At 34.9% G+C, this 14,576-nt stretch overlaps 1 long non-coding RNA gene across 1 annotated transcript; it reads right to left on the reverse strand.

Annotated features, from left to right (window-relative positions):
• Nucleotides 1–10,629: 10,629 nt before the first annotated feature.
• Nucleotides 10,630–11,298, reverse strand: LOC147394367 (uncharacterized). The gene is made up of 3 exons (XR_015181799.1): nucleotides 11,258–11,298; nucleotides 10,950–11,178; nucleotides 10,630–10,873 (listed from the first exon to the last, which is right to left on the reverse strand). It is a non-coding gene; the product is annotated as an uncharacterized LOC147394367 (long non-coding RNA).
• Nucleotides 11,299–14,576: the final 3,278 nt, after the last annotated feature.

A 14,576-nucleotide genomic window follows, 5' to 3' on the forward strand; every position in this document is an offset into this window, starting at 1 on the left:
TCTTAATAAAATGTAGATCTCATCGATTAGATTAATTTAGAACCTGAGCTCACTCGATTTCATTATCCGGAGCCTTAGATATCATCGATGCAAGTTCAATCTGTAAATCTAGAATTGTTGCTAAATGAAGGTTGGGACAGCAATGCTAAAACATTTTTACAGAACATTCTAATGAGAATTAAGTCTGGACACCTATTAATAAAATGTAGATCTCATCGAGTAGATTAATTTAGAACTTGATTTCACTCAATTTCGTTATCGAAAGTCTAGATAAAACTTAGATCTCATTGATTAGATTAATTTAGAACCTGAGTTTACTCAATTTCGTTATCGGGAGCCTTTGATATCATCGATGCAAGTTCAATCTGTAAATTTGGAATTATTACTAAATGAAGGTTGGGATAGCAATGTCAAAACATTTTTATAGAACATTTTAGTGAGAATTAAGTCTGGGAATCTTTAATAAAATGTAGATCTCATCGAGTAGATTAATCTAGAACCTGAGTTCAATCAATTTCATTATCGAAAGCCTTAGATATCATCAATGCAAGTTCAATATGTAAATATGGAATTATTGCTGAATGAAGGTTAGGACATCAATGTTAAAATATTTTTATGGAACATTCTAGTTAGAATTAGGCCTGGACACCTATTAATAAAACGTAGATCCCATCGAGTAGATTAATTTAGGACCTGAATTCACTCGATTTCATTATCGGGAACCTTAGATATCATCGATGCAAGTTCGGATTATATTTTCCTAATTCACAGAAAATCCGAATTTATCAAGTGTTAGCATAGTTAATATTCCTGAAAGCGAGCTCATCTCAACAATTATCATCTTATCATCAATGTAACATCTATTGGAAACTCTATTTATTTTGGATCACCCAAAAGTGATCATTGATTGGACCTTAAAAATTATAAAAATCATGCCTATTGCAATGTTTGTTTGATCAATTATTATATGCCATGCTCATTATTTGATTTGCCATTGATCTTGATCAGATATATAGTTGATGTGCTTATTGGTGATCTTAATGATTTTATTGGACTGGTATTTGTTTTGGCTAATATTCATATGGTATCAATGTGTGATGGTATGATCAGGCCCATGGGGCCATTTGTTTGAAAAAGGCCCCGGGCACACCCCACCCTGTTTTGCACACACCACTAGCACATTTATGTTATTGCTTGGCATACTTACACGTCCCATATAGCCAACGTGAGACTAGTGTGTGACTCGGTCTCTTTGGAGATGCGACGTCATTCATGAAAATCACAACTCCAGTCACGTACGTTAGGGTATATCAAACTGGGGTATCAATACCATCTAATCAGGTGATTCTAAGAGGTATATTGATGCACTCAGGTTGGAACGACCTGAGCCTTTGACCTATTGTGAACCACGCAGTCACATGTCCCGATTGCCAACGTAGTACTAGTACGTGGTCAATCCCCTCGTGGGATGCCAAACCATTTATGAAAGCTACAATTCCTGACTCGTACCCGTAGGTATATCAAAAATAATACGAGTATATCAATTGCACTTTTTGGTCAAAACCTGTGCCTAAGCGAGATCCTGCCCCGTTGTACCTTACTGTACGAGGGGGATAGACTACGTCTATTCTAGACGAGAGGTATTTAAGTGGGCCTTTGCTCAGTATTGTGCGCCATCTCTCAATTGGGGATCAAACTGGCTATTTTTGACTTCAGAGAAGTGAGTTGAGGTTTTAGATTATCACTTATGCGGTATATCAAACCAAGTCACCACGTATCGAGAGATATATAGGTGTGTTTGGGCAAGAGTGGCCAGATAAAAATGCTTTGCACGTAGTAAGCTTAGAGTCTAGAAACCTTCCCTGTAAGTCACGACTCGAACTTATTGTGGGTGTTCTCGGGTTGTTCCATTTAATTTAACCAAAAGGTAAGTGGACGGACCGATCCACACCGTTCAAATTAAACCCATAATATCGGTTCGACCCAACTAGTAAAATGCACCAATCAATTTGAACCAATTAAACTAGTTGGCCCAATTGACAAATGTATTTAACCGAACAACATCAAATCGGTTGGACCAATTAGTTTTTAGGTTTAAAGATTCAACCTAACTTACACCGAAGAGATGCAATCAAGAGGTTAAACTAATTAGTCTGACCCAAGGTTCAATCCCAATCAGGGGTAGACTCGCGTCTAACCTTTCTCACTTTCTTGATCACTATAGACTTATAGTGCATTTGGATTCAATATTTCTATCGGACTTGGGCTATTCTATATTGAAACTTTAATCATGTGGTTAAGAGTCAAATCTTTAGAGTCAATGGTTAACCTTGGTTTGCTTCCAATCAGGTTATAATTGATTCCAAACGTTCTAAACCTTCATTTGTACCGCTTTGGATCCGTGAAAATAGTCATCTTTCCAGAGTACCATTGCCAAGTAGTCAGTCCTTGCCACAAGAAGAAATGAGTACCATGGATGAAGCTGTGCTTCGTCAGATTTTAGAATATTTTCAAGCACAGATTATTGTTTCAGTCCAAACACAAATTGAATCCCTGAAAATTGAAAAGGAAAAAAATAAAGCTATAGAACCTCAAGATGTGTTTGACCTCGTTGAAAACCAAGAAGATGATCAGTTACACGTCGACCCTGTCCTAGCTCATCGAATAACTTAGGTTAAAACTGCTTTGAAGAATATTAAAGACCCCGACGATCTTACTCTTGGATTAGAGGCAATGACCGTGTTTCCTACGGTCCATCTGCTAGAGAAGTTCACAATGCCAGATATAGAGAAATTTGACGGTCTTGGATGCCCTAGGACTCACTTAAAAGTATACGTCGACATAATGCAATCTCAGGGTCTGAGTGAAGAACAGATGGCTCAACTTTTTCAAAGAACCCTTACAGGTCCTGCCCTACGTTGGTTAATGTCATTGGACTCATCCCGGGTAAGAACGTGGCATGAACTGATGAAGGAGTTTATTGGTCGATATTCATTCAATAAGGATATTGAACTTACAAGAAGAGATCTAAAAACTACTAAACAGAAACCCGGAGAAACTTTCACTGAGTTCAAGGCTCGATGGAGAGCTAAAATAGCTCAATTGTGGGACTGACCTTAAGAAAGGAACAAGTTAAGATTATCCTCAGGAATCTAACTCCGAATTATGCCAAGTACTTGAGGCCTCAGTGCCTTTCTACTTTTCAATCCCTCCTTGAGGCTGGAAATCAAGTTGAGGATACCTATTCCTCGAGATTTTTTGGTAACTCGTTTGAGTCAAAATCCAAGCATTTCAAACTTAATGTCAATTCCTTACAAATGGCCAACACCTCCTTCGTACTATCTCTTCAAGCTACTCAGCCTTCACAAATTAAGTCTAGGAGACAGTTTGCCAATCTTGGAATATCCCTTAGTGTTGCTTATAAAAAATTGATGAAAAGGGGATTGCTGACTCCTTTACAACCTAAGCCTTTGCCTAATCCTCTTTCCCCAAACATGGATAATGGGTAATTCTATTAATTTCATCAGATGCCTGGTCATGTTCTTGACAGGTATATTACTCTCTGACATGCTATCCAAGACCTTATTGAGCAAGAAAAAGTCACCAAACCCACTCCTACTACTCCCAATGTTGCCTACTTTTCAAAATCAGCCCCCTCCTACTCTGAACCTATATCCATATCTAAACCCGAATCAATTGACCCAGTTTCCTTTATTCACCCAATTGGTCTTAACAGTGCATTCGCTCCATGCTAGAATGAGCTCAACTACCCTAAGGCAGTGACAAAATTGGAGAACAGAGAAATTATTGAAGCAACGGATTGTCCCGCATATGACAGGCTTGAATCGAAATATGAAGAGATAGTAAAAGCAGGCAAGTTCAAATCATCCATCGAAGATAACTGAAGTGGCATAGACTCTAGAATTGTGTCCTCCATTCAGAATGATGTCGTCTTTTAAGTCTTCTTAGTTTTTTTTAGCTTTAGTTTCGTAAGTCTTTGAATTCAATTAGTCATCTTTATGTTTGGATTTTAGTAAGGTTTGTCAGTCTATGTTCTTTTCAATTCCAATAAATAAAGAAACTTTTGATTATCATGTGTGCAATAATGATATGAATATAAAATCTAACATGAGAAATGACTTAAAGCTCACTAACCAAATTTGATAAATATTGAAATTAAAGAGTACATTCAAGAAGTGTAAATTGATAATACATTATCCTCAGGGGAACATGAGAGAATAATAAATTTACTTGAGAAATTCAATAATATCCCTGTATGGTCTCATCAGAATAGATTGCACCGGAATAAATCAAGACATAAAGTCGATGGTGAGCTTCAAAGTCAAAATTTATCGATTAAGAATGATGTAGATGAAACCATCGACAAAGATGCTAAGACCTACAAGAAGGGATCCCTCATGTTTTTCACTCGAGAGAGAGTTCTCATTCACAAAAGATGAAAGATTTTCTGAAAGTTCTAGAAAAGTTGAACAGTTAAATATAAAGAACGCAATCATACTCAATTTCATAGAAGAAGACTGAAGTTACTCCATCTCAAAAGAAGACCTTAGTCGATAGAGCAATCCAGATATCGAATTCCTGAAACTTTGACCAAGTCGAGCAAAATTCACCAGAGGAGGCCTTCTTCGGTCGAATAATTATCCTATCTTACCAAAAAAGAAAAAAAAACCTTCTTTAGCCCTTCGTAGTCTTTAAAATAATAAAAGTAATAACCTCTTCTTTCTAAACCATATCGACCAACCTTGGGAGGGAATCTTAGTATGAACTACGTTTTGACCTGATCCCAAAAGAAAAAAAAATATTTGGGGTACGTAGGCAACCTGAGAAGTTACTTCAGGCCCGGTCACGTAAAGAATAAGTGTATTCTCTTAAGCAAAGTGTCATCTAAAAGGAAAATTCCCTATTGAAAGGTTCAAAAGAAAAAAATGCCAAACTAGGAGCATTTAGAAAAAACTCATAATAATTGACAGAAAAGAGAGAATATCAAACTAGGGACATTTTGGGAAGTTGAGACTTATATCTTTTCTTTTTTAAACCATATCCTAAGCCCACCTATTAAGTCCTTCTGAATGCTAATTGACTCGGTTAAGGTGTAGGGAACCAAGAAGTTATCGAGTTGATTATTCAAGAACATTAAAAAAAAGAGAAACCCGCTAAGTCGAAAACTCAAAAAGGCAACTTAGGCAAAATTTAGGGTATAATCATAAAAAAGAAAGCCTACTAGGTTGAAAACCTAAAAATGCAACATAGGCAAAAATCAAGGCATCATCAGAAAAATAAAAACAAAGCCCGCTAGATTGAAAACCTGAAGAGGCGATCTAGATAAAAATTAGGACATCATCAAATGGGAGGAAATGTCCCATCAAGAAGAAAAATTCAAAAGGAAGCTTGTGCAAAAACTAAAAAATGTAGAACCATTAAAATTATAATATTCATTTTTCAGCCAAGAGCTCACATCCGACAAAAACAATGTTGAAGTCGAAAAAATCAGAAATGATCTTGAATATTATAGGATCTTCAAAAGTATGTTTACTTGTTCAAGTGTTCGCTAATGGAAGATGTAGAATCATCAACCATTTTGAAGAGAAATATCTTTTATTCTAATATTTATCAAGATTTTTTAAGTCCAGCTCAAGCATTTCTCAAAAATAATGATCAATTCTTTATTGCACATATAATAATCTTAAGAGTCTTAAATTTAAGAGAATGTAAGTTCTTCTATCTGTCATACATCAGAGTCCATATTTTTTAAGCGTAATCCATTCCATCAGTCTCGTAGTCAAGTCTCAGTTAAAGTCAACCTTGAAATTAAGGGCATTTTTTAAGGTCATTTAATTCCAAAGTTTTTGTTCTTAATCACATGATAAAAAGAAAATCTTACAAAAGCTTAAAAGTTCGGCGAAACCCAATGATAATTATGAATCCAGATGCATGATAAGCCAATAAAGGCCCGATCTTTCAAACTTTGAGCTCAATTTTGAATCATAGAATGAATTAATAGGATTGTTTAACTTTCTATAAATCTAAGCCCGAGAAATGTGACTTAGTAAGTTCGAGTCCGAGAAACGAGACTCCAACTTTTGAATCATAGAATGAATAGGCTTTTTGAAGTGCCTACAAACCTAAGTTAGAGTCCGAGAAACGAGACTCCAACTCTTTGAATCATAGAATGAATAGGCTTTTTGAAATACCTACAAACCTAAGTTCGAGTCTGAGAAACGAGACTCCAACTTTTTGAATTATAAAATGAGTGGGCTTTTTGAAGTGCCTACACACCTAAGTTCGAGTCTAAGAAACGAGACTCCAACTTTTTGAATCATAAAATGAATAAGCTTTTTGAAGTGCCTATAAACCTCAGTTCGAGTGCAAGAAACGAAACTCCAACTTTTTGAATCCTAGAATGAATAGGGTTTTTGAAGTGCCTACAAACTTAAGTTCGAGTCCGAGAAACGAGACTCCAACTTTTTGAATCATATAATGAATAGGCTTTTTGAAGTACCTATAAACCTAAGTTCGAGTCTGAGAAACGAGACTCTAACTTTTTGAATCATAAGCTTTTTAAAGTACCTACAAACCTTAGCTCAAGTCCGAGAAACGAGACTCCATGTTTAATAGGATTATTTAAGTTCCTCTAAACCTTAGTCAGAGTCCGAGAAACGAGACTCCAGTTTTGTTTGAATCATATTGAATTAACAGGATTATTTAAGTTCTTTAGCCCGAGAAGAATGGCTACAATAGGCTCGAGTCCGATAAACGAGACTCAAACTTTTTCGAACTCTAAAAAAGAATTTCAAATATGATTTAACGAAGTTCGTACAATGTTATGACTCCAATTACCTCATTATTCAACATTGTCATGATTGTTTTCGTTGCATAAGCGCATCTCAAATTTGAACCATTATTGTTAGCGAGAGAAGAACTCTAGGACCTGACACATTTTTACTCAGTAAGCATCACACCATTGCACACACGTGCCCTTTTGCATTAATAAAGGAGAATTTTTTAAAAATTTGAGGATCTGACATCGTCAGTGAGAGTTTAAGCTCGAGGACCTGACAAACTTGTTCGAGGAGAGTTTTATCCTCAAGGGTCCAAACGTCTCGACGAGTTGCTAAATCAAGCTGCAAAATGAACTGTCACTAGCTTTGGCAATCGGATATCGCACTATCTACTAAAATAGATTTGCTATCTAGTTTGCTTCAACTCTCTACCAAAGAGGGGCATCTGTAGACACCCCATTTTTGCATTCGCCTGATTAATCAACTCGTCAATCCGATCGCAACAGTTCCCAATGATGGATAATTATTCCAATGCTTTATTTTGTTACCAGATATGTTTCAGAAATCCGGATGAGGTATCTCAAACTAACAAAACTGTAGAAACCACGCTACACTAGATAAATACAACCTCAAAAGTTTAGAAATTATCATTTTTCAGACAAAAAGAAGTTTCACGATAAAAATCACAAAAAATGACCAAATTATCAAAATACCCCTAATCTTAAAATATCCCTAAAGCCTACGTTATGCTTAGGAAAACCCATCCAAACACATAAAATAATAAATCGAAATCCAATAAATCATTTTACCAATTTTCATAGAATTCAATAAAATTATGAAAATGCCCCTCATAAAGTTCATGACCATTTCACACAAAAATTTTCATAAATGACACAAATCAATATTTCTATTGAATTCCTTACGAAAAACCGATTTTAAAGTATCCTAGAACATAAAAAAATCCTCTCCGAGGGCAAAACGATAATTTCATAATTTTTATAATTAAAAATTTTAAAATTAATAAATAAAATATTAAATAATTAAAGTGAAATATTAATAAAATTAATTTAAAATTTTAAACTAAAAAAATCGATCAATCAGGCTTTCAGGCAAAATTGTTGAGGGTTGCCAAGATATTTCTTTAAGGACCCCTCCATTTGGGGGTCCAAAGAATTAAAGATATAATAGAGGGGGGTTCTCCAAAAAATTAAAGTCAATCAAGCAAGACTAAAATCAAGGTATTAAAGTCAATCAAGTAAGACTAAAGTCAAAATTAAAGTCAATTAAGTAAGACTAAAGTCAAGATATTAAAATCAATCAATTAAGACTAAAGTCAAAATCTTAAAGTCAACAAATAAGACCAAAAGTCAAAACCCGTTCACTAGTCTATGGAATGGAAGCAGTCTTGCCCGTTGAGGTCGAGATTCCCTCCCTTCAGATATTAAAAAAAGTCGAATTGGATGAAGCAGAGTGGGTCCAAGCCTGATTCAATCAGTTGAACTTAATAGAGGAGAAACGACTTTCAGCAATCTGTCATGGGCAAACATATCAACGAAGAATAGCACGAGCTTATAACAAGAAGGTTCGACCAAGAGAGTTCTCACCAAGAGATCTTATTTTAAAGAAGATTTTGTTAATACAAGAAGATGCAAGAGGAAAGTTTCGTCCAAATTATAAGGGACCATTCGTCATCCAAAAGGTACTGTCCGAAGGAGCGTTGATTCTCACAGAGATGGATGGGGAAGTCTTTCCACAACCGATCAACACTAATACCATAAAAAAATATTACGCCTAAAGTCGTTCCTTGAAATGAAGAGATGCCATCTTTCTACTACCTGAGCAATTATCTACCCTTAGTTAACCCTTTTTGAGCAATCACATTCATTTCTTAACTTAGGACCGAGGCAAGTCATCACCATAAAAAAAATCATCAAAAGTCAAAACAAAAATACCAAAGTATACTCCTGGCCCGCATGAGGATAAACTGTGAACAGCTAAAAGTACAAAAAAAATTAAAAAGTCAAAAACCACGAATGTTTGATCTCAAGCTCGACCCAAGTCTCCTACCTAAATAAGTTCATGTGACAATGAGAGAAGACATAGATTATATTTTGGAAAAAAAAAAAAAGATAAACCCCGTGTCCATTTTATCCCTAAATAAATCCATATTCACCATTTCTTATCCTTTCGCAACCACAGCCTAATCCTACGTTTCGTCCTATTTTAAGTCCTCTCAGATTAGGGAATGGTTCAAGGCATCTCAATCACGGTGAAGGCACGTCATGAAAAACATCCTCAGTAAGGTCTATCTTGCCACTTAAATCGGGTTTCAAGCCGTCAAAGTCGTTGGAAGATCCCAGAAGGGAGACCAGGTCAAATATTTGAAAAAAAAAGAGTGACTTGAAGTGTAGAGTCATTGATCTCGAAGCTCAACTTGAGTCACCGCACCATAAAAATCGTCGGAGGAACTTGAGAGGGGAGTCCAGATCTGTAACTCAAGAAAGAGCGCCACTAGAAGACTAGGGCCCCGTTTGATTCAGCTGCCTGAATCTGCTGTCAGAATCTGCTGTCAGAATCTACTGTCAGAAGCTGAAACACTGAAAAGCTTGTTTGTTACAGCTTCGTGAAAGTGCTGTGCTGTTGATCAGAATCTGGTAATTATTGTTTGATACAGCTTCTAGAATCTGCTGTTTAGGGTAAAATGACCAGAATACCCTTAAGGTTGATGGAACACTCAAAATGCATAAAAAATTACCAGAATACCCTTATAAATATATAATTACACTAAATATATATAAATATAATAAAATTATATAAAAACTTTTAAAAATAATTTTATTAATTTTAAAATATTTATAATTCAAAAAAAAAATTATAGAAAATTTTATAATTCTACAGAAATTTCGGCAGCATCTCCTCTTAAAAATGGACATATGAAATTTTCCTGATAAACAAAATACCTGCATAATACGCAATTCAACATTCACATTACATCATATATACATAACATATCCACATCACATCATATATACATAACACATCCACATAACTTCTAATTTACATTCCGACATCATTTAAACATAATAATCATAGTTAATATAATAAGTAAAATTGAAATAAATAAAAACATGAAAAATATACATCCAACAAATGCATACAAAATATATTTTTCATTCTTCTTATTTGACTCTGTTACTTTATCTTGAGGAACATTATCATTGATAATGTCAACTTCATCTGCCCACACAAAAGACCCTGCATGTCTCTATAAAGTAAAATAACACATGAATTAATATCAGTCTCACCAAATATAAATATGCACCCAAATATTAATATCAATATCATATTACCTGCCAAGATGGACACCTATAAAACATCCTCCCATAATTTTCTTTTGTTTTAGCTGTGATTAATGTCATCACTCGACCACATGAACAACATGGTGGATACGTATAATTTGCCATCAATGCTATTCATCATACACAAAGAACATAAATAAATAAGCATAGAATCTTCGAAATATAATTAAAAATATTATAATCTTTATTCCAACATCGAAGAACAGTATTTATAATTACAATACAAAGTAAAAAAAAATTAATATGAAAATGCATCAATGATTGCCAGTAAAAATGGCATCAGCTATTGAATCCCTATGCATTTTCATTGTTTGTTGACTCTGACAACCTACTGATGGGGGAACTGGATACTCTTGATCAATGATCCTGTCTTCTTCCTCTTCATTGCCCCTTCTTCCTCGAATCGAATAAATTCTTCATCGGCAATTGCATGTTTTCTGATAAAATTGTGCAATGCCATGCAGGCCACGACAATGTTTCGTTGTTTGTCCAAATTATAGGAACGCATCATCTTCAAGATAGGCCATTTTTCCTTCAAAACCCCAAATGTTCGTTCGATTACATTCCGAAGTGATGAATGTAAATGATTGAACATTTCTTGTCGACCATTTGCCCGTGACCTCCGATAGTCTTGTAGATGGTATCGAACACCTCGGTAAGGTGCGAGATAACCTTCCATGAGCGGGTACCCAGCATCTACCAGATAGTATTTACCTATTATCACAAAAAAATTTATATTACCTAATCTTGAATATAAATATATATAATTGACAAACTTTTAAATACAGACCTGGTGGAGGATATGGAAAATTTAAATTGGGAGTATTCAATGTCTCAAGGAAGACCCGTGAATCATTAGCCGATCCTTCCCAACCAACCACCACATGAGTGAACAACATGTCAAACGAACATGTTGCCATTATATTTTGCGTGAGTCCCTTATGTCCTCGATATTGCATTTGGTCTGCTATTGGTACAAATGCACTAATATGTGTTCCGTCTATCGCTCCAATACAACCCTACATATTTTTTAATTATATTAATCTATAAACATTAATAAAATAAATATATTTAAAGTGTATGTATATGAGAAATTACCTTAAAATATGGCCAAAAACGAGGATTGTTACGGATGTGCGCAGAGACTTCATTGAGTCGGGAGGTACAATCAAGGACATTGACAAGTTCACAATCGCCAAAAGAACTATGTTGAAATACTTGCTAACCGTTTCAAGTGAATGAACAAAACGATCTGCAATTACTCTTTGTCCTTGATTATGTCCTATTATCAATAGGAACATCGCTACTTGTTCCTGAATAGTAATATATCGTTGCATCTTTAGCAGACCCCGTTCCTCAAGAATAGAACATAGATTCACAAATACATGACTTTCCATTCTAAACAATGCGTGGCACATCGTATTATCATTCAGTGTTTTTCGCACAAAATCAATCCCTTTGAATGGACAATTACTATGTTCCTCCCTATCTAAGACATTCGCACAATAAAATAAAGAACCTAGGATGGCTCCTCTCGTGCCTAAATTTAAAACACTTGACCCAACACTATTATTGGTATCATCATTTGAATCCATGGTATCAGCAGTATCAACAGTATTTGTGCTATCAACATCTGAATCCATTTGACCTGTTTATGGATCCATATTAGTTGTATATACACCCAACTTACAATACACAATAAAATGATATCCACCACATACAACAAAACTCATTATCCACAATATTAATCACAATAAACATCCAATAGTGCAAATAATATCCATCTATAGGAAAATATAATATATGTCTAACAAAAATTAACATATCCATCTAACATAGTATATTACATCATATTAATGCAAAAAGTAACCAATGTATATTGCACCCTATAGGTGCATCATCAAACCGACATAAATATAAAAGTAACCAAGTATATTGCACCCTATAGGTGCATCCCAAAACTAACATAACATAAAAATAACATGAAAAAATGTCTAACAATCTCTCCCAGCCAGATAATCAGTCATCTCGCTCTCTAACCACCTAAGACGAATATCTGTTGATCGTAACCCACAAAAAATCTCTCTGAATTGCTTGTTTTTCATAAACATCTTTAACGCAAAATGATAGAGATCACTGTTGGGGGTTATCTCTGTTAGCTGGTCTAAGAGGTCGATTGACTCTTGAATAGTGCCTTTCTTAACAGATGTCTGATTGATAGAAGCAGATGTCTGATTGTTAACTGCATCTACGAGCTTCACCAATGATTGGCCAATTAGCATAGCAGGAGTCACCTTCTGCCTACGACCCTGAGATTGTAGAGTATCGCCACTTCTGCGTCGAACAGGATCTGTGGGTGGGGGTACAGTAGCGGTAGCATCATCCCCTAACTCATCAGCATCATCAAGAGTAAAGTCTAGAGGTGTCTGAGACTCTGGGGGCAAGGTCTCCATGACATCTTCTAGATCATCCCCAAGATTATCTGGTTGGTTTACTGATGTAGATGGCATTGTACCAGATGCAGGCGACCACATCCGGCTACCAGTAGCATATGTGCCTCCAAAGATTACATCTAATTGCTTCGCAAACATCAAAGGCTTCGATCGAAATATTGCATCTTTTGGATGATGCTTTAAAAAATAAAAATTCTAAATTATATATAAAAGAAATAAAAAAATTTAAATAAATGAAATAAAGAAGTAAAAAAAAATATATACCTTTAACCACCCATCCCACCAATCCTCACTTGCATCTAATATACCCGTCTCAACATTATAAGAGACGCCAGTATTTGTGCAAATCTTATTCCAACGTCCCCAAAGTCCTTTTTGTCTATCCCACTTATTTTTCATTTGCCCTCTATCATAGTAAACGCCAGTTATCCTTTTAAACTCCTTCACCAATGTTTCATATCCGATCTTATCAAGTACTTTATGTGGTCTCCTCCCCTTTTTAACTAATTCATAGCATATCTCGACCCAAACTTCATGTTGTTTGGGTGTCCAATCTGCTTTCGCACTTTTTGAATTGTTATCTTCCATCTGTCAATGGTAATAACAACAGTAGTGCATGGAACAAAACATGTCATATTCTACTTCAATCTCATCATCAATCTTTTGTAAAATCTTTAGTTCACAAACAAAAAAAATAACGAAATAAGTAAGAACAATAAAAATACTGTTTTCAGTCCCACGGTGATGGATTCCATATATATTTTGATTTTTGCACAATGTATAATCAAAGAGAGAAACCAGGAGGCAATGTCAGGCTATCCTATAGATAGCCGGAAGAACGCACAGTTCTCAGTCCCACGGTGAGGGATCCCTGTGTTCTCAATCTTTGACTGTACAGAGTACAGTAATTGATGTGTGTGTGTGCGTGTGTAAGATAAAGAAAAGCATTCATGATTCAAATATTCAAACTTTAAAACTCAACACAGTCATATGTAAATAATGCTACCCATTTAACATGGCCATGTTCTGAAAGTCATTTCCATAGAAGAACAAAAGAATGTTTTCAATATCAGGAAGACAACCTCCCCATTTAAATTTATTAAAGCTATGATGATGAGTCATCCAAGATATAGATTTAGGCATGATGATGTCTTCAAGCTATAAAGTGATAATACTGATGACATTTAAGATCATGTCTAATGTGAAGTGAATCTCGATGATTATTCGATGGTTTGATTTGAGGAGCCAGGTCAAGACCTTATGTGCATCAGATGTATGCCTTCATTTTCATTGTCCCAAACCAAACAAAACCATTCTAGTTCTCACCAAAACCAGTCATCCCTTCCCAATTTTCAAAGGTAAAGTTAGCCACCTTCAACCTACAATTTTTTTTTTAATCTTGATATTCACCTACTTTACCTCACAAATAATAATGATTTTTTAAGGCAATAGAATTTTAGGTAGAATATAACCTTTTTCAAGAAATTGAAGATGAAGTTGAGGAACTTAAGGACGATGGATTCTTGCACAAAGAATCAAGAGTTTTATCCAACAAATTGCAGTCATAGTTGAATAAAAGTTGATGACACACACACCCATATGTAAATAATGCTACCATTAATAATAAACACACACACACCCATATGTAAATAATGCTACCATTAATAATAAACACACACCCATATGTAAATAATGCTACCATTAATAATAAACACACCCATATGAAATTTCCATGTTTATACGTTTAGAAAAATCAAACCCAATTAAATAAAATTGATAAAAAAAAATTCTGAAACTTGCACAAAACTATAATCAATTAGACCCTAAAATTGATAAAAATAAAATTTTGAAATTTCCATGTTTAGATGGTTAGAAAAATCGAACCAAATTGATAAAAAAAAAAAATTCTGAAATTTGCTTAAATAACAAAACTATAATCACGTAGACCCTAAAATTGATAAATT

Source organism: Akebia trifoliata, chromosome 9, assembly GCF_017979445.1.
Source record: "Akebia trifoliata isolate Shusen 1 chromosome 9, ASM1797944v1, whole genome shotgun sequence".
Taxonomy (NCBI): Eukaryota; Viridiplantae; Streptophyta; class Magnoliopsida; order Ranunculales; family Lardizabalaceae; genus Akebia; species Akebia trifoliata.